We start from the raw sequence: 19198 nt of genomic DNA, 5'->3' as shown, positions 1-19198 counted from the left end.
AGGTACTTCAACAGTTTTGAAGTGTCACAAAAAGCAAGACAATTAAATGCTTATTATTAAATTAAATATTTATGTTCGAAATTGACACATTAATGGAGTAATTTTATTCAATCGATCTGTCATTATTCAATTTATAAATTCTTCCCATTATTGTTTTCATATAGTTATTTAATATAATAAATTTGTACAAATATACAACAGTGCTTACTCAGTTTCTAAAGAGGGCTCCGTATATAATATCTTTGTTACAAAAGGGGGCCAGGGGGGCACCCTCTAGAAAATAGATAAAATAATTATTTTAATTGTATTTCTTGCTTCCCTTAGCTACGTTTTTTAATTGTTTTTAATTGGAGATGTTGCTATGAAATTATGGTCATTAAAAGTTTTTACTAAAAGCTTTAATCTGTTAAATTTTATCCATAATTATTTAAATTACAAAATAACTTAAGATTTAAATCAATTATGCAATAAATAGGAACTTCAACAGTTTTGAAAATCTCACATATAACAAGACAATTAAATGCTTATTATTAAATTAAATATTTATGTTCGAATTTTACACATTAATGGAGTAATTTTGTTCAATCGTTCTGTCATTATTCAATTTATAAATTCTTCCCATTATTGTTTTCATATAGTTATTTAATATACTAAATTTGTATAAATATACAACAGTGCTTACTCAGTTTCTACAGAGGGCTTCGTATATAATATCTTTGTTAAAAGAGGGGGGCGAGGGGGGCACCCTCAAAAAGATATATAAATTAATTATTTTAATTTTATTTCTTGCTTCCCTTAACTACGTTTTATAATTATTTTTAATTGGAGATGTTGGTATGAACTTAGGGTCATTAAAAATTTTTACTAAAAGCTCTAATCTGTTAAATTTGATCCATAATTATTTAAATTATAAAATAACTTAAGATGTAAATCAATTATGTAGTAAATAGGTACTTCAACAGTTTTGAAATGTCACAAATAACAAGAGAATTAAATGCTTATTATTGAATAAATATTTATGTTCGAATTTGACACATTAATGGAGTAATTTTATTCAATCGATCTGTCATTAATCAATTTATAAATTTTTCCTATTATTATTTTTATATAGTTATTTAAAATATTAAATTTGTTTAAACATACAACAGTGCTTACTCAGTTTCTAGAGAGGGATTCGTGTATAATAACTTTGTTACAAAAGGGGGGCGAAGGGGGCTCTCTCAAGAAGATAGATAAAATAATTATTTTAATTTTATTTCTAGCTTCCCTTTTTATTTATTTTTGGATATGTTGACATATTTTTTTTATTTTACTCGTATAAATAATAATAATAATATATAATATTATAACAAAAATTTTATGACAATAAAATAATTTTGAATTAGAAATGGATTTTGTGTGTATAAAAAATAAAAACTTCGTATTTCAAGTTGTAATTTTCAACACATAAACCAAAAGAACACACTAACCTCCCCCCTCCAAAAAAAAAAAAAAACAGAAAAAACAATGTGAAACCGATTAAATTAAAAATTATGTCGGACAAGAGAATCGAAAACAATGAGCGAACTTTTCGCTGCACGGCCAAGTTAAATTAAAAATTAATAACGAACGACGAAAAAACGTCCAACTAAAAATGCGAAAAACGAAAATAAACAAAAACACACTCGTCGATTGAGCGCGCTCCTTTGGCCGATGACGAAAAAAAAAAAGAAAAACCCTTTTCTCCGCGATATAAATTAAATCGGCACGCCGGCAAATGAATAATTTTCCGCCTCGCCGGCCGAACCTCGCCGCCGCCCCCTTCGCCGCCGCCCCGCCGATCGACCGAAACGAAAAAACGAGTACGAAAAAATAGTAATAACAAAAAAAAAAAAAAATCATCGATTCGGCGTATTTTTAAAAAGTGGGAGAATCGCACACACCAATCAAAAGTGGTCGGCGGCAGGCGCCGCCTTTTGATTAAATGCGTTTCTCTCCCCCCCCCCCCACCGGCGCCCGGTCCTTCTGTTTTATTTCCTTTTTATGCCCTCGTCTCGCGGCTTCCGAGATTTTTCTGCCTCCTTGCGGATCGCGGCCCCCCCAGGTCTCTAGGCTGTCCCCCGCCCCGGCCCGCAACTACCCCGGTGCTGGCAACGATATGGAGTGGGATGTTTTACAACAAAGACATTATATGCGGATCCCTCTTTACTACCAACTAAACTGCCATAAACTCTTTATTTGTTTATGTACACGATAAGCAAGATTAAGATTCTACAATGAAATGGAAAAAAACTTATTCACTTTCAAAGTAAAAATTAATAATATAATTTAAGGTGCCCCCTCATGTCCAATTCTTTTTAAAAATTAATTAACAGATTAACATAGCTGAGGGAAGCAAGAAATAAAATTAAAATAATTATTTTATCTATTTTTTGAGGGAGCCCCCTCGCCCCACTTTTTTGTAACTAAGATATTATATACGAAGCCCTCTTTAGAAACTGAGTAAGCACTGTTGTATATTTATACAAATTTAATATATTAAATAACTATATGAAAACAATAATGGAAAGAACTTATAAAATGAATAATGACAGATCGATTGAATAAAATTACTGCATAAATGTGTCAAATTCGAAGATAAATATTTAATTTAATAATAAGCATTTAATTGTCTTGTTATTTTTGACATTTCAAAACTGTTGAAGGACCTATTTATTGCATAATTGATTTACATCTTAAGATATTTTATAATTTAAATATTTATGGATAAAATTTAACATATTAAAGCTTTTAGTAAAAATTTTTAATGATCATTAAGTTCATTCCAACATCTTCAATTAAAAATAATTAAAAAACTTAGCTAAGGGAAGCAAGAAGTGCAATTAAATTAATTATTTTATCTATTTTCTGGAGGGTGCCCCCCTTGCCCCCTTTTTGTAACCAAGATATTATATACGTGGCCCCCTTTAGAAACTAAGTAAGCACTGTTGTATATTTATACAAATTTAGTATATTAAATAACTATATGAAAACAATAATGGGAAGAATTTATAAATTGAATAATGACAGATCGATTGAATAAAATTACTCCATTAATGTGTCAATTTCGAACATAAATATTTAATTTAATAATAAGCATTTAATTGTCTTGTTATTTGTGACATTTCAAAACTGTTGAAGTACCTATTTACTGCCTAATTGATTTACATCTTAAGTTATTTTATAATTTAAATAATTATGGATAAAATTAAACAGATTAAAACTTTTAGTAAACATTTAATGACCCTAAGTTCATACCAACATCTCCAATTAAAAATCATTAAAAAATGTAGCTAAGGGAAGCAAGAAATAAAATTAAAATAATTATTTTATCCATCTTCATGAGGGAGCCCCCCACGCCCTCTGTTGTAACAAAAATATTATTTAAGAAGCCCTCTTTAGAAACTGAGTAAGCACTGTTGTATATATATATACAAATTTATTATATTAAATAACTATATGAAAACAATAACGAGGAGAATTTATAAATTGAATAATGACAGATCGATTGAATAAAATTACTCCATTTATATGTCAAATTCGAATATAAATATTTAATTTAATAATAAGCATTTAATTGTTTAATTATTTGTGATATTTCAAAACTGTTGAAGTACATATTTAGTGCATAATTGATTTACATCTTAAGTTATTTTATAATTTAAATAATTATGGATAAAACTTAACAGATTAAAGCTTTTAGTAAAAATTTTTAATGACCCTAAGTTCATACCTACATCTCCAATTAAAAATAATTAAAAAACGTAGCTAAAGGAAGCAAGAAATAAAATTAAAATAAATATTTTATCTATTTTCTTGAGAGAGTTCCCTTCGCCCCCCTTTATAATCTGAGAAGAAATAAATATATTTATAATTACTCTAAAATAATGATTATTTTTAAATATTTATTTATTTCGATTTAACTCACCTTAAAATAATAAAACAAATTGTATGTTTATGTCGTTAGTAAACAATAAAATTATTCGACAATTCAAATGAAATAAAATAACATTTTTATACAGTCAATATTGCTGAAAAAATATATAAAATGTGTACGAAATTTAATTGAAACGTAAAACATCGTTGTACCCGTAATTAAATATGATATTTTCCGTGTTAAAATTTCATTTAATCAATAATGTATATAAATTTAAATAAATTTATAACGGCTGAAACGTTATTGTTAAAATGTCGACTAAAAAAAATATGACCGTAATTAAATCAATTTTTATTAAAACACTGTAAAATTCAAAAACGAAATCAAAACCGCACGAACGAATTCGAAATAACGGGGTCAGCAAATCATGGGAACGGCGTCGACCGCAGAAATAAAAAAAAATAAAATAAAATAATAACCGGCCCCGCTGTTTATGCATCAATGCAAATAAATGTTGATTTAAAATGTGTACATGACTAAATGATGTATTTATTTTGGAATATATTAAAATTGATATTAAATATGTACAAAGGTCGGTCAATATAGAGGAAAGGGTAAATATTTTGACAGGCGCAACCCCCAATCGGATGTGAGTGCCGTATTTGTTCGCATTTACATTATTTTGCATACATGACGGTCTTTTTAGCCGGGGCACGGGCTTTCACTAAAAATTACAATGAAAAATTGATTTTGTTTGCGTTGTTTTGTAATTTATTTTATTGGTGTGTTTTGTCGGGGTGGGAAATCAAATTGGAACGTGTCATTTGAGAATAAAAATAAATTTAAATACATCCATTTAATACATAAACAGGCAAAAAATTATTAAAATATATCGGAGGTAATAAAATGAATTTTAATAATTTGGGGTGGGGGGGCAATTAATGAAATAAATATAAAAAATTAAGGGGGGGCACAGACATATTAATTTTACTAAAAATTAATCTGTTACCAATTTATTCAATTTATATTATTATTTCATGTGTGGGGGAGGGTTTGGTGAGTTGATAAAGCTGGTCAATTCCCCCCCTGAAAATAAGTAATACACGTACGTGTCCCGTATGTAACATGAAAGTAATACGTGGAGCCGGGAACCGAAATTAATTCTGCCGACAGTCAAAAAAGGAAAAACCGGCCCCGGATATGGAGCGATTATTTATCGCAGCGGCGGAACGGGGCGGAGGGGTGCCCGAACAGATAAAGTTGTCGTCAGCTGGCCTTAAGATGAGACAGACGCAGGACGCCGTCTTTATTTCGCCGACTGAACGCATCCCCCCCGGCCAGGATCGATTGTCCTCTCGGCGCACCGTTGGCAAACCACCCCCCATTTAATTTATTTACTTATTTGTTAAAATAAAATCTAAATAAATCTCCTTATTTATTATTAGTACAATAGTTGATAAGATTTATATATAGTTAATTAATAATTAATTAAATGTTAAAGACTGAATTTGTCCTGAATTAATTTGAAATTTCTTTTTTTGATTGCCCCCTTCCAACATTTTTATCCCCCAATATTTTTTACAGTTCCAGCGAGAAATTAAGGAGAGGAAAAATATTATAAACTATCATTAAATGTTAATTAAATATTTAAGTGACAATTTGTCTCAATTTAATTTAAAATTTCTTTATTTAATTGCCCCCTTCCAACATTTTTAGCTGTCAGACTACTTATAAACAACCAGCAAGGAATTAACAAGAGGAAAAAATTTAAAAAATGTAAATTGATAATTAATTAAAGGTTAAAGACAGAATTTGTCTTGAATTAATTTGAAATTTCTTTTTTGATTGCCCCCTTCCAATATTTTTATCTCCCAATATTTTTTTACAATTCCAGTGAGAAATTAAGGAGGAGAAAAATATTATAATCTATCATTAAATGTTAATTAAATATTTAAGTGACAATTTGTCTCAATTTAATTAAAAATTTCTTTATTTAATTGCCCCCTTCCAATATTTTTAGATGTCAGACCACTTTTAAACAACCAGTAAGGAATTAACGAAAGGAAAAAATTTAAAAACTGTAAATTAATAATTAATTAAAGGTTAAAGGCAGAATTTGTCTTGAATTAATTTGAAATTTCTTTTTTTGATTGCCCCCTTCCAACATTTTTATCCCCCAATATTTTTTACAGTTCCAGCGAGAAATTAAGGAGAGGAAAAATATTATAAACTATCATTAAATGTTAATTAAATATTTAAGTGACAATTTGTCTCAATTTAATTTAAAATTTCTTTTTTTAATTGCCCCCTTCCAACATTTTTAGCCGTCAGACTACTTTCAAACAAGCAGCAAGGAATTAACAAGAAGAAGAAATTTAAAAAATGTAAATTAATAATTAATTAAAGGTTAAAGGCAGAATTTGTCTTAAATTAATTTGAAATTTCTTTTTTTGATTGCCCCCTTCCAACATTTTTATCCCCCAATATTTTTTACAGTTCCAGCGAGAAATTAAGGAGAGGAAAAATATTATAAACTGTCATTAAATTTTAATTAAATATTAAAGTGACATTTTGTCTTATTTTAATTTAAAATTCCTTTTTTTAATTGCCCCCTTCCAACATTTTTTGCTGTCAGAGAACTTTTAAACATCCAGCAAGGAATTAACAAGAGGAAGAAATTTAAAAAATGTAAATTAATAATTAATTAAAGGTTAAAGGCAGAATTTGTCTTGAATTAATTTGAAATTTCTTTTTTTAATTGCCCCCTTCCACCATTTTTATCTCCCAATATTTTTTACAGTTCCAGCGAGAAATTAAGGAGAGGAAAAATATTATAAACTATCATTAATTGAACATTAAAGTGACAATTTGTCTCAATTTAATTTAAAATTTCTTTTTTTAATTGCCCCCTTCCAACATTTTTAGCTGTCAAAGTACTTTTATACTTCTAGCAAGGAATTAACAAGAAGAAAAAACTCATAAAATGTCAATTAATAATTAATTAATTACCTAAGACAAAATTTATTTCAAATTAATGTGATTTTTTCTTAATGCCCCCTTATAAAACATTTATGCGTCGACATATTTCAACACTTCTCCAATTAACAAGAACCACAATATCGGCAAGAATACGACAATCTGATTGAATTGTTTTAGTTCGAAACTGGGGTCGTCTCCCCACTGTGCTCTCACCCCGATAGTCCTTAAGTTATATCCACTCTAAACGCCAGCGTCTATTATCGCAGTGGCTGTTGTTCGCGGGGGCGAAAAAATAACAATTTATAAGCAATTGTTCGGAGCCGTTACCACGCCAAATCGAAATTATATCGGCGATTTCTTTTAGTTTATTTTTTAGCAAACTACCACCCTCGGATTCCTCCGATTCCAATTCAGTATTTGTCAGTGTTTTGATTTTAGAATATAAATTGATTTATTTTGGTTGTTTAATTGGGTTTTACTGCGTAATTTTTTAAATTTCCCGCCTTAACTTGTACAAAAGTGACGTCAATTTTTAGTAAACAACTCATAGTAGTAAAAGCTCCGGATATTTGCCGTTGATTTCGACGTAAATGTGGATGTTAATAATCGAGAGAACGTTGTAATTTCGCAAACAACCGTATTAAACGCAGAAATCCATTTTATACGGCTCGAACATTTCCATTTGCAATAATAAGGCAATAAATTATCCAGCTTTGCGCAGCCAGAAAGCTTCATAATAAGCTGTTGTTTTTCTTGGATGCGGATGAGGGGTTCCTTTCTGGCTGTCACATGCCTCCATAATCTTATATTAATAATTCAATGTTTCCCTCTATTACTGTAATAAAGTAATATGTCATAAAGAAGCCGGAACTGCCTGCTTCCAGATGTCGACGATTTAATATTAATATTATCCCCCTTTTGTTCGTGCAGGTTCGGTTACCCTCGATTTTCAGCAGGACTGTATTAAAGTTATCATCCGTTCCATTTTCGACTTTGTTGTGTTCGAGGAGTTATTGATTCGATATTGCCGCGATAAAACCTGCACAGGTTAAAAACCACCAAACGAACCTTCATCCCCCATCACTTTGTTACCCCCGAAGACTCCTTTCAGATATCCCGGCACATTCAAAACGCAGCAATCCGACTCTGCCGCAGCGAAAAGTGGAAAAACAATCGAAGAGCAATGAAAGCAGATAATAAGATTTTATTAAAATGAGTGGCGGAAAGATCGTGAATTAATCTGCGATCGGGGAAGGACTTCATTTCCGACGATTTCAATAATCGCGCGACGCCTTTCAACCAAATTAAAAACTGATTTCGATTTAATTAAATCGAATCGCCCGAAACGGATTAAGCCATCGGGCCGGGGAAATATTATCTTTGTGGGGGCGGGGGGTTGAAAAAGAAGTTTCGACGGATGGCGTAGCAGGAAGTTGGGAAAAGTTTGTTAATCGACAGCCCATTATTTTGTTGGAAGTATTAAATTGGTTAAGTTATATATTTCGATGTGTTATTCTGAGGTGGAAATGGGAAAAATCATACCTTTCTTTGGCACAGGAAATGATTGATCAATACATTAATGTATGTTACCTCTTTCAGGGTTGTTTGTTCAGGTCTGAAAATTATAATTTTAAAAGGATAGACACCTTCCCTTACCCTTTTTTACGGTAATTTGTGATGAGAACCTTAAAAAATTGTAAGAGAATGTCTCTATTAGTCTAAAATTAAAATATGTGTATCATTTTATTAGAGAGCTTGTCTCAATCGTTCTTTACATATTTTATGTCTAACACAGGTTTGAAAATTTTAAGTTTAGGAAGATAGAAGTTTTCTCTTACTTTTTTCCATGGTAATTTGTGCTGAGAACCTTAAAAAAATGTAAGAGAATCTTTCTATTTGTCTAAAATTGAAATTTGTGTGTCATTTTATTAGAGAGCTTGTCTCAATCGTTCTGTAAACATTTTATGTCTAACACAGGTTTGAAAATTTGAATTTTAGGAAGATAGAAGCTTTCTCTCACCTTTTTTCAGTGTAATTTGTGCTGAGAACCTTAAACAATTGTAAGAGAATGTTTCTATCTGTTTAAAATTGAAATTTGTGTATCATTTTATTAGAGAGCTTGTCTCAATCGTTATTTAAACATTTTATGTTTAACACAGGTTTGAAAATTTTAATTTTAGGAAGATAGAAGCTTTCTCTTACTTTTTTCCATGGTAATTTATGCTGAGAACCTTAAAAAAATTTAAGAGAATGTTTCTATTTGTCTAAAATTGAAATTTGTGTGTCATTTTATTAGAGAGCTTGTTTCAATCGTTCTTTAAACATTTTATGTCTAACACAGGTTTGAAAATTTGAATTTTAGGGAGATAGAAGTTTTCTCTTACCTTTTTCCAGGGTAATTTGTGCTGAGAACCTTAAAAAATTGTAAGAGAATGTTTCTATCTGTCTAAAATTGAAATTTGATTATCATTTTATTAGAGAGCTTGTCTCAATCGTTCTTTAAACATTTTATGTCTAACACAGGTTTGGAAATTTTAATTTTAGGAAGATAGAAGCTTTCTCTTACCTTGTTCCAAGGTAATTTGTGCTGAGAGCCTTAAAAAATTGAAAGAGAATGTTTCTATCTGTCTAAAATTGAAATTTGTGTATCATTTTATTAGAGAGCTTGTTTCAATCGTTCTTTAAACATTTTATGTCTAACACAGGCTTGAAAATTTTAATTTTAGGAAGATAGAAGCTTTCTCTTACCTTTTTCAAGGGTAATTTGTGCTGAAAATCTTAAAAAATTGTAAGAGAATGTTTCTATCTGTCTAAAATTGAAATTTGTGTATCATTTTATTAGAGAGCTTGTTTCAATCGTTCTTTAAACATTTTATGTCTAACACAGGCTTGAAAATTTTAATTTTAGGAAGATAGAAGCTTTCTCTTACCTTTTTCAAGGGTAATTTGTGCTGAAAATCTTAAAAAATTGTAAGAGAATGTTTCTATCTGTCTAAAATTGAAATTTGAGTATCATTTTATTAGAGGGCTTGTCTCAATCGTTCTTTAAACATTTTATGTCTAACACAGGTTTGAAAATTTTAATTTTAGGAAGATAGAAGCTTTCTCTTACTTTTTTTCCATGGTAATTTGTGCTGAGAACCTTAAAAAAATTTAAGAGAATGTTTCTATTTGTCTAAAATTGAAATTTGTGTGTCATTTTATTAGAGAGCTTGTTTCAATCGTTCTTTAAACATTTTATGTCTAACACAGGTTTGAAAATTTGAATTTTAGGGAGATAGAAGTTTTCTCTTACCTTTTTCCAGGGTAATTTGTGCTGAGAACCTTAAAAAATTGTAAGAGAATGTTTCTATCTGTCTAAAATTGAAATTTGATTATCATTTTATTAGAGAGCTTGTCTCAATCGTTCTTTAAACATTTTATGTCTAACACAGGTTTGGAAATTTTAATTTTAGGAAGATAGAAGCTTTCTCTTACCTTGTTCCAAGGTAATTTGTGCTGAGAGCCTTAAAAAATTGAAAGAGAATGTTTCTATCTGTCTAAAATTGAAATTTGTGTATCATTTTATTAGAGAGCTTGTTTCAATCGTTCTTTAAATATTTTATGTCTAACACAGGTTTGAATATTTTAATTTTAGGAAGATAGAAGCTTTCTCTTATCTTTTTCAAGGGTTATTTGTGCTGAGAACCTTAAAAAATTGTAAGAGAATGTTTCTATCTGTCTAAAATTGAAATTTGTGTATCATTTTATTAGAGAGCTTGTCTCAATTGTTCTTTAAACATTTTATGTCTAACACAGGTTTGAAAATATTAATTTTAGTATGATAGAAGCTTTCTTTTACCTTTTTTTAGGGTAATTTGTACTGAGAACCTTAAAAAATTGTAAGAGAATATTTCTATCAGTCCTAAATATAAATTTTTATGATTTCTCAGAATATAACAATTAATTTAGATACTCATGTCCTTTGATTTTGATGACAAGACACGATCACAAGCCAGATTTAAGTTGCACAGCTGCATTTTATTGGAGAGCTCGTTTCAATCGTTCTTTAAACATTTTATGTCTAACACAGGTTTGAAAATTTTAATTTTAGGAAGATAGAAGCTTTCTCTTACTTTTTTCCAGGGTAATTTGTGCTGAGAACCTTAAAAACTTGTAAGAGAATGTTTCTATCTGTTTAAAATTGAAATTTGTGTATCATTTTATTAGAGAGCTCGTTTCAATCGTTCTTTAAACATTTTATGTCTAACACAGGTTTGGAAATTTCAATTTTAGGAAGATAGAAGCTTTCTCTTACCTTTTTCCAGAGTAATTTGTGCTGAGAACCTTAAAAAATTGTAAAAGAATGTTTCTATCAGTCTAAAATTAAAATTTGTGTATCATTTTATTAGAGAGTTTGTCTCAATCGTTCTTTAAACAGGTTTGAAAATTTTAATTTTAGTATGATAGAAGCTTTCTCTTACCTATTTTTTGGATAATTTGTGATGAGAACCTTAAAAAATTGTAATTTTTTATTAGAGAGAGGATGTTTGAGTCGTCTTTAAATCTAATTAGGGGCATAAAATATGAATGTATTAAAACTTAAAGAGTTTTATAACCATAAATTAAAAATCCAACCCTTCTGTAGCCAACAATTACTCCTAAATATCACAATGTATGTATGAGCCAGATGACACACGAAACCCTCCAAACTTCCACTCGCAATAAATCAGCAACGTATTGCGGCCAACTGATCCGTGTAAGTTATGCAAATCAGAAAAATCAGTAATGAGCCGTGCCACCCCACCTCGGGTTGTCGCTTATTTATTTTGAAAATATTTTAATAAAGCCGCCCGTGTTCACGGAGGCCCGTCCTAATGAAATGATTTGTCACGGGTGTCTTCTTACGGTGCTAATTCACATTCGAAAGGGGTTGGACCGTGGGGGCCGGCAAGACACCGAGTGTTTTGTGTTCGCCGCCGATTGTTTTCCGAAGGGTGAACAACAAAAATACTCGGGCAACATTTAACAACAAACCCCCGGTTTGTTTCGTAACGAAAACTCCCCCCGAACCTGATTGCTAATTAATCGCCGCCCTGAAAAATGATCGGTGATCAAGTGCAGGGGAATCAATCAAGACCCGTTTGCGTGGAGTCGAGGGGCTGTGGGTGGAGAAAAACGGCGCTAATCGCATTACTAATAGCGGCGCTTGGTCGTGAAGGGGCCCCGCCAGGATATCGTCGGTCTCTCGACGGGCGCGAGTCCTGCCCGGTCCTCCTGCCGATGACAGGTTTCGCAAGGGGTGTCGGACCCCCGCGGGCTCCCGTCCCGTGGCCCGTCCCGAACAAAGGGCCGCGCCGAGATCGGACCGTTGCGCCGTACAATGGGTCATAAGTCGGTTTTTATTAATGGGATACGCAGGAAATTAAGGATCGCAGGATGCGGCTGGTTTTTATTTCGGGATGTGCGAGGAGATTTTACGCGTCAGCGATGTCACAGGAAATGCTGGATTTTTCGTCTGCGATTGTTCCGGCCGTTTTGCAGCTGTGCAGCTTAAATCTGGATTAAGATCGTGGCTTGTACTCAAAATCAAAGGACATGAGTATCTAAATTAATTATTATATTCTGAGAAGACATAAAAATTTAATTTGGGACAGATAGAAACATTCTCTTACAATTTTTTAAGGTTCTCAGCACAAATTACCCTGGAAAAAAGTAAGAGAAAGCTTCTATCTTCCTAAAATTAAAATTTTCAAACCTGTGTTAGACATAAAATGCTTAAAGAACGATTGAGATAAGCTCTCTAATAAAATGATACACAAATTTCAATTTTAGACAGATAGAAACATTCTCTTATAATTTTTTAAGGTTCTCAGCACAAATTGATCTGAAAAAAGATAAGAGAAAGCTTCTATCTTCCCAAAATTAAAATTTTCAAACCTGTGTTAGACATAAAATATTTAAAGGACGATTGTGACAAGATCTCTAATAAAATGATATACAAATTTCAATTTTAGACAGATAGAAACTTTCTCTTACAATTTTTTAAGGTTCTCAGCACAAATTACCCTGGAAAAAAGTAAGAGAAAGCTTCTGTCTTCCTAAAATTAAAATTTTCAAACCTGTGTTAGACATAAAATGTTTAAAGAACGATTGTGACAAGATCTCTAATAAAATGATACACAAATTTCAATTTTAGACAGATAGAAACTTTCTCTTACAATTTTTTAAGTTTCTCAGCACAAATTACCATGGAAAAAAGTAAGAGAAAGCTTCTATCTTTCTAAAATTAAAATTTTCAAACCTGTGTTAGGAATAAAATATTTAAAGAACGATTGAGACAAGCTCTCTAATAAAATGATACACAAATTTTAATTTTAGACAGATAGAAATATTCTCTTACAACTTTTTTAAGGTTCTCAGCACAAATTACTCTGGAAAAAGGTAAGAGAAAGCTTCTATCTTCCTAAAATTAAAATTTTCAAATCTGCGTTAGACATAAAAAGTTTAAAGAACGATTGAGACAAGCTCTCTAATAAAATGATTCACAAATTTCAATTTTAGACAGATAGAAACGTTCCCTTACAATTTTTTAACGTTCTCAAATTAGTCTGAAAAAAGTTAGGAGAATGCTTCTATCTTTCTAAAAATAAAGCTTGTAAACCTGTGTTAGACATAAGATGTTTAAATAACGACTGGAAACAAGCCCCGCGATATTAGAATCATGAATTTGGCCGTTTGTACGTCTGGGGCTCTCCTTGAAAAACCGGCCGCTCAATATTAAAGCGATAATTCAAAAAGCGTACGATGCACTTGCAATCGGCCACAAATCATCGCGCCGTGAGAAATTCAACGGGTCGTAAATTTTCACAAGTTTTTTCACCCCTTTTTGGGCCAGCGACGCAGAAAAAAAAAAAAAAAAAAGAAGAGAGAGCGACACAACACACGCGGATCAATCGGTATCAATTTTAGTTCAATAAATGTTTGATTTACGGACTAATGGCCGTGAAAAAAGTGTTTTATTTTCGTATAACGTGTCACATAAATTATATCGGGCCCGGGTCCCGGGCGACGTGTCGGGAGGGATGCCGTTGTGTTGTTCCGTTCGCCGAAAGTTGTGACTTTTTCGTTTACGGAGGTGCGCGTCGGGGTGGTGCCTTTGTGTTTTGGGATTCTTCGCCTGGATTATTGTTTGTGTTAACAAGACTTTGTGTACAAGGGGGCAATTTGTTTACCTTTTGTATTCTCTTACCTTTTCTTACCCCTTAGATAAATAAATACAAGTTAAAGGTGATCTAAAAACCCTTCACATTTATTATTAATTCAAAATAAAATTCTATTGAATTTATTTATTTATAATATATTTTGAAAAATGTATCTATTTGTCTAAAATTGAAATTTGTGTGTCTTTTTATTAGAGAGCTTATCACAATCGTTCTTTAAACATTTTATGTCTAACATAGGTTTGAAAATTTTAATTTTAGTAAAATAGAAGCTTTCTCTTACCTTTTTTTCAGGGTAATTTGTGCTGAGAACCTTAAAAATTGTAAGAGAATGTTTCTATCTCTTAAAAATTGACATTTGTATATCATTTTATTAGAGAGCCTGTCTCAATTGTACTTTAAACATTTTACGTCTAACACAGGTTTGAAAATTTTAATATTAGTAAGATAGAAGCTTTCTCTTACTTTTTTCCGGGGTAATTTGTGCTGAGAACCTTTAAAAATTATAAGAGAATATTTCTATCTGTCTAAAATTGAAATTTGTGTATCATTTTATTAGAGAGCTTGTCTCAATCGTTCTTTAAACATTTTATGTCTAACCCAAGTTTGAAAATTTTAATTTTAGAAAGATAGTGGCTTTCTCTTGCCTTTTTTCAGGGTAATTTGGGCTGAGAACCTTAAAAAATTGTAAAAGAATATTTCTATCTGTTTAAAATTTAAATTTGTGTATCATTTTATTAGAGAGCTTGTCTCAGTCGTTCTTTAAACATTTTATGTCTAACATAGGGTTGAAAATTTTAATTTTAGGAAGATAGAAGCTTTCTCTTACTTTTTTCCAGGGTAATTTGTGCTGAGAACCTTAAAAAATTGTAAGAAAATGTTTCTATCTGTCTAAAATTTAAATTTGTGTATCATTTTATTAGAGAGCTTGTCTCAATCGTTCTTTAAACATTTTATGTCTAACACAGGTTTGAAAATTTTAATTTTAGAAAGATAGAAGCTTTCTCTTACCTTTTTCCAGGGTAATTTGTGCTGAAAACCTTAAAAAATTGTAAGAGAATGTTTCTATCTGTCTAAAATTGAAATTTGAGTATCATTTTATTAGAGAGCTTGTTTCAATCGTTCTTTAAACATTTTATGTCTAACACAGGTTTGAAAATTTTAATTTTAGGAAGATGGAAGCTTTCTCTTACCTTTTTTTTGGATAATTTGTGCTGAGAACCTTAAAAAAATGTAAGAGAATATTTCTATCTGTCTAAAATTGAAATTTGTGTATCATTTTATTAGAGAACTTGTCTCAATCGTTCTTTAAACATTTTATGTCTAACACAGGTTTGAAAATTTTAATTTTAGGAAGATGGAAGCTTTCTCTTACCTTTTTTTTGGATAATTTGTGCTGAGAACCTTAAAAAAATGTAAGAGAATATTTCTATCTGTCTAAAATTGAAATTTGTGTATCATTTTATTAGAGAGCTTGTCTCAATCGTTCTTTAAACATTTTATGTCTAACACAGGTTTGAAAATTTTAATTTTAGAAAGATAGTTGCTTTCTCTTACTTTTTTCCAGAGTAATTTGTGCTGGGAACCTTAAAAAATTGTAAGAGAATGTTTCTATCTGTCTAAAATTGAAATTTGTGTATCATTTTATTAGAGAGCTTGTCTCAATCGTTCTTTAAACATTTTATGTCTAACACAAGTTTGGAAATTTTAATTTTAGGAAGAAATTAAATTTTCAAATAAAGATGTGCTTTATTTTAAGTAATAATATAATATATCCAGTCAAATTTTCTAAACTAGTTGAAGAGTAGAAGAAATTTGGTCCCATAATACCAAACACGCACCCTTTTTGTACATCTGGTCTACCAAAACGATCGAGTATGAATATGTTTGCTGTCAATTATCGAGTAAAAACGGTCCCATTCTCAGTGTCACTTTCTTGAAATAATTGATACACATTTAACAAGCGTATCATTATGTGCAATATGATTGATAGAATCGGCTCCATTCGCATTGTGCCCGCTTTGAATCGACAATGGGACCGATGACAAATCATTTTCGATTGCGGTGATTGATGGAGTTTTTCGTGCTCTTTGTGTCCCGATATTTTATCCATGTGTGTGCGTGAGTAGTGTGTGTGTGTGTGTGTACATCTTGTGCAACATGAATTTTAACAGTGTGTGCCGTTGCCATTTCGACTGTCAACTTGAGGTGCCCCGTGGCCCGCCGGGGGGTTGGGGCGCGATACGTTAATTGAAAACGTCGGTCGATTAATCCGTTTCACCGGATTTCAGCGTCGTGTTTTTCGGCATAGTTATTGGCGTTCGACGTGCGGATTGACAACGAAAAAGTAAAAAACGTGCTGCTGCGTGCCCTGAAAAATGGGCAACCGGAACTGGAAAACACGGAAAGCAAACCAAAAAAAAAAAAAAAAAACAAAAAACCGACGAAAACTGTAAACCGTGCCCGAGTCCGGGGGCGGCAATTATGCACGTGCCAATCAACCCCGACGTTTCGGCCCGAACAACAACGCGGCGAAACAACGGCGCAACACGAAAAAATAAATGGCAAAAAAAAATGAAAAAAACGGAACGGTTCGATTCGACGGCGATTTTTTATTTTATTTTTTTTTTTTTTTTTTGTTTTTTCGTGTTTTTTTGCGTTGCATTTCGCCGTTCGGCTCCGGTCAAAGGATCTGCACGTGACAAGCTGTCATTCGTAATGATATGAGCGAAATTCCGGGGTCCCGGAACAAACCGCCCCGTTGTTCATTCCGTTATTGTGTGTTGATTCGATCGGGCCGGCGTCAGTCAAATCGGCGACGCGTTTAATGGACCTTTTAATATTTTAATGGCGAACGGTCGACGGGATTATTTATTCGATGGCGTTCCTTGTTATTGTTTCCGCGTTTATCAGACCAGTTTTTATTTTCTTTTAATATGCTCGTGTTATTTTTCTGTTAATGAATGTTGATGTTTAATTTTTTTGTGCTAAAATCAATTGAAATCCGATAATATTAACAGTATTAATTTAATTTAAAAAAAAAAAACTAATAAAAATAAAATGATAAATTAAGATTATAATAAAATTTAATAACTTATAAGCTGCAATCATCAAAATAACTTTAAGAATTGGAAATTAAAATATGAAAGTAGTAGTACTAATAAATTTACTTATAAAATAAATATTTTATTCCAAATTTGAAGAAAATAAAGAGAAAATTAGTAAAAATAATATTAAAAAAAAATAAGAGAATGAATCAAAATTAAAATTATTCTAAAATTTAAAGAAAACAAATCTTTTAATATAAATTTAAAAAAAAAAACTTGAAAGAATAAAATTATTGAAGCTAATATTTTTAATATAAAAATAATAAAGAAGAAGAATAAATGTTCTTAAATAATTATTATCATTATTTTCATTATTATCAATATTATAATTATTATCATTATCAATCATTATTATAATCATTATGATTATTATTATAATATTATTATGAATTTTATATCCTTGAAAAAATGTCACAATATTCTAATTTTTTTTTTCTAATTAGAAATTATTTTTAATTATGATAATTCAGTGATATTACTGATTTTCAATTGATGTTTAATTGTTCTGTGCAAAAATTAGTTAAAAACCGATAATATTATCTGTATAAGCTCAATTTTAAAATGAACATTCAATAAAAATAAAATGATAATTGAAAAATTATGAAAAAAATTAGTAACTGTTGTAGTAATAAATTTACTTAAAAAATAAAAAGTTTTTCCCAAATTTGAAGGAAACAAAGAGAAAATTAATATTTTAAATATAAAAAGAACAAGAAAAAGAAATAAATTTATTTAAAAATTAAAATTATTCTAAAATGTAAAGGAAACAAATGTTTTAATACAAAAATAGTAAAAGTAAATCCAATTTGAAAATTATCTTATTCCAAAACTTGAATTAATCAAATTATTGAAACTAAGTTTTTAATATAAAAATATTAAAAAAACAAGAATAATTTTTTTATAAGAAATTATCGGACCAAAATTTTAAAGAAACAAAGAGCAAATTATTAAATATTATGTTATTAATTTAAAAATAATAAAAGCGAGAAAAATTTATCTAAATAATTAAAAAAATATTATTTCAAAACAAAAATTAAATTTTCTAAAAATATCTCATTAATCGATGAGTTCAAATTTTTAAAATTGGCAGCACTGAACACTTTCAAAAAAACTGAACGTTTTTCATTTGAAAATCCTGAAAATGTTGAAAATGTGAAGTACACAAAAGTCCCTTAAATTTTATAGTAAATAATTAATAGAATCAAATATTTTTTGGTGCAACTGAACTCAAAATAATTAATTACTGAATATTTTTCATGTTTCAGGAACTGAAATCCTGTAAATCATTACAAATTTGCGACATAGAAGTGAAACTTAAATAAAATTTTTGACCACTCTGCATGTTTTTTTTTTTATGATGTGTACTGCCCATCTAATGCATCATTTTCATTTTTATTACATTATACCCCCAAAAACGTTCAAAATTAATATAAAAAAGTGGCAAAACCCAATAGTGAACTTCTTTATTGGCAGCAATAATAGTTTCTACATTGTCCATTGTAGTTTTGTAAATGTATGTGCATAATAATGCAGTTTTTACAGCGTTTTTAGGGAAGTTGTGATTAAAAAATAGGGATGACAGGCAATACATCATCATTGGTCACGCCCACTAATGGTTTTTACGTAAAACGCATAAAAACGGACAAGGGGTTGATTGTGGGATTACTCGGAATAACGGAACTACACATTTTATCGGATCGATTGTTATTTTTGTATCACCGGTGATCAATAATAGCGGAACACATTTTTTTCATCACATTTAGCGGTGGTTCTCGTCCGTAGCTTCGGAATAAGGGGTCATAAAATTTTTGAATCTAACCCAATAAAAGTTAAACAACAGTGAATTATGAAGCACACCCCCGAAAATGCTCGTTGGCCCCGCAAGCTGCGGACGGAAGCTGGCGCTTAACTTTAGGAAAAAAAAAACAACCAGATCCCCGGCAAGATAATCGTCCCTTTGATGATAGTCTTCGGTCTCATTACAACGTCCGATGCATGCATGGGTCCTGTCGGTC

This window comes from Aethina tumida, chromosome 6 (genome assembly GCF_024364675.1).
Source record: "Aethina tumida isolate Nest 87 chromosome 6, icAetTumi1.1, whole genome shotgun sequence".
NCBI lineage: Eukaryota > Metazoa > Arthropoda > Insecta > Coleoptera > Nitidulidae > Aethina > Aethina tumida.
This window is presented reverse-complemented; position numbering follows the sequence as displayed.